The 2,352-nt window shown below is 33.6% G+C and overlaps 1 long non-coding RNA gene across 1 annotated transcript in view; it reads right to left on the bottom strand.

Annotated features, from left to right (window-relative positions):
- Positions 1 to 1,095: 1,095 nt before the first annotated feature.
- LOC107479564 (uncharacterized) overlaps positions 1,096 to 2,352 on the bottom strand; it is a 9,172-nt gene continuing 7,915 nt past the window's right edge. Inside the window, exon 3 of the long non-coding RNA XR_008007037.1 lies at positions 1,096 to 2,296. This is a non-coding gene — a long non-coding RNA (uncharacterized LOC107479564). The remainder of the gene's footprint in view (positions 2,297 to 2,352) is intronic.

The following is a 2,352-nucleotide window of genomic DNA, read 5'->3' as shown; positions in this document are numbered from 1 at the left end:
GTCTTTCATGTTGAAACTATTTGTGCTGCCCTAACTTAAAATTTTAGGAACATGAAACTCAAATCAAAACACATAGAATTAGTTAATAGATAGAGTGAAGAGGAGGTACCTATCACAAATTTGAACCTATTCCATCATGAATGTCATTTTTTGCTGATCAGCTTCTAAAAGTGATTCCAAACCAGCTAACATACTCTTATCCATGATTCAACCAGGGATTTTGGTGAAGAAACTCAAACCCAAGGAACGAAATTGAAACTAATTAACTAATAATAATATAGGATGAAACTAAAGACCAAAAAGAAATAGAAAGCAAACAAAACCTAACTAAAGATGAAGCAGAAATTTGTGCAGAAGATGAAGCTAAAGACCTTGTAGTTCTTTTGGAAATTTGTGCAGCTTCCTCTGAATTCATGTTTCTTCTGATAAAATCAGCAATAGAATCATCAATTTGGAATCAAAAGTGATCAGAAGCACTAATAAAAATTAAATAAGCAAGAGTGATCAGAAGCACTAATAATATGCCTTATAATAAAAAAATAATATGCATAATAAACTAAATTCACTAATGAAACCAGCAAGAGTGATCAGAAGTACTAATGAAGCAGAACAATTTTTTTAAGTTAGAATATTGAATTTAAAAATACCATGTTAAAAAGACTACTATAACCACCACATTTTGAATGAATTAGCTCAAGCAAGTATCCTGAAACGACTAAAACGGATCATCAAGGACACCACATTTAGTATGTAATTTCTCATTGTGTAACTAAATGCCTTCCTTTATTTAAACTTAGGAATTCTAATGATGCGTCATCTTCCAATCTAATTGGTTATTACAATAGTTGAAAAATTGCAATGAGCCACGAAAATACTGCAGCATATATAATCCACATGCAACAAAAATAATTAACATGAAATCAGTAAACTACTCTAGACAAATGAATAATAGTCCCATTAGTACTTGATTTTTGTTTATTAGAACATTACCATTTACCACTACAAAGTAAACTGTACTGATTAAGAAAGCAATAATCATTCACATACAGATCCAAGAATCAAGTAGCTGATTGGTCAATAAATACATTATGTAGCCTAACTTATTTGAGAATAAGCATACTCAATGGAAAGGTTTCTGCCATTTAATCACCAAATACAGCTAAAATCAATATCTAACTATTCTAACCTTTACCTCTTTGTTGATCAAATACACAAGACTTGTCCCTGTTTTTCTCTTGAGCCTAAACCTTAACCGTTCCAAGAACCAGAATTTTGGTTACATTTCACAAGGCCATTCGACCAAATTAAACACAGAAGAGAGAAAATCACTCACCTCTCTTTGCTTGTGGTGGTAGTTGTGTTTACAGAAATTGAATAAAACTGAAAAAAAATGGAGCAAGAGAATTATCAGAATTTTGAATTAGAGGAGAAAAGAAAGAAGATGAAGTCGTTGTCCTCAACTAGCAAAGAAACTCGAAGAACAGTTGGGTGAGTGGAACATAGCTCCCTCTTAAGCTTCAGTCAGCTCCCTCCTTGGCCATCATTCTCTTTCTCTTGGTGCTATGGTTGATGAAGAGCCAAAAACTTGAAAAACGCTCCTGTTTTTTCTCCCTGGTGCTTTGGCTATTCCTCTATTCCTTGTCCTCTCTTTACTGTCTGTGAATTCATGAGGGAGACAGACAGAGGCAGACAGAGAATGGCCTCAATTCCTCCTCTGATTTTTGAACGTGAAACCTTGTTGACCCTGCCATTCAATATTCAATATTAAGGCAATCACTTGATAAACTTTGACTTCACTAGTTCACTAGTTCACCATGTACACCCACATTTAGATCCTTCTGCAACTCACCTTATTAGTACGACCATTGCTATACTTATGAACAATACTTATCTTCAAGAAATGGAAAAGAGCTGCAATAGGGGACTGAACCGACCACTTAGAATTTAGAAACATGCAAGATTACAGCTTTTGAATTAAATTCCTTCCTATCAAGTTCTACAATGATCAGAATTTGAAACTAATTGACACTAACTTCTAAAACTAAAATAACTGTTATAACATATGCTAGTCTAATAGATATAGTGTAGCAAATTGTCAAAATCTGAAACAAACTAACTTCTGATTTCTAACTAACTAACAGTTACAACAAATTAACCAACTCACAATTTATCCAACCCAAAGCAAACTGAAAGTACCTCCTCATTGTCACCCTCAAGATCTGAATGTGGCTCAGTAACACTACAAGAAATTCCTCTCTTCCCTCTTTATTCCCTCTATGAGTGACTTGTTGAGTCCCTAATAAACAAGAAGACAATCAGAAACTATACATGAATGCAAGTTTTATGAAAAAT

The sequence above is a fragment of the Arachis duranensis genome, chromosome 3, assembly GCF_000817695.3.
Source record: "Arachis duranensis cultivar V14167 chromosome 3, aradu.V14167.gnm2.J7QH, whole genome shotgun sequence".
NCBI lineage: Eukaryota > Viridiplantae > Streptophyta > Magnoliopsida > Fabales > Fabaceae > Arachis > Arachis duranensis.
The sequence above is the reverse complement of the archived record's forward strand: the minus strand, read 5'-3'. Positions and strand labels throughout refer to the sequence as shown.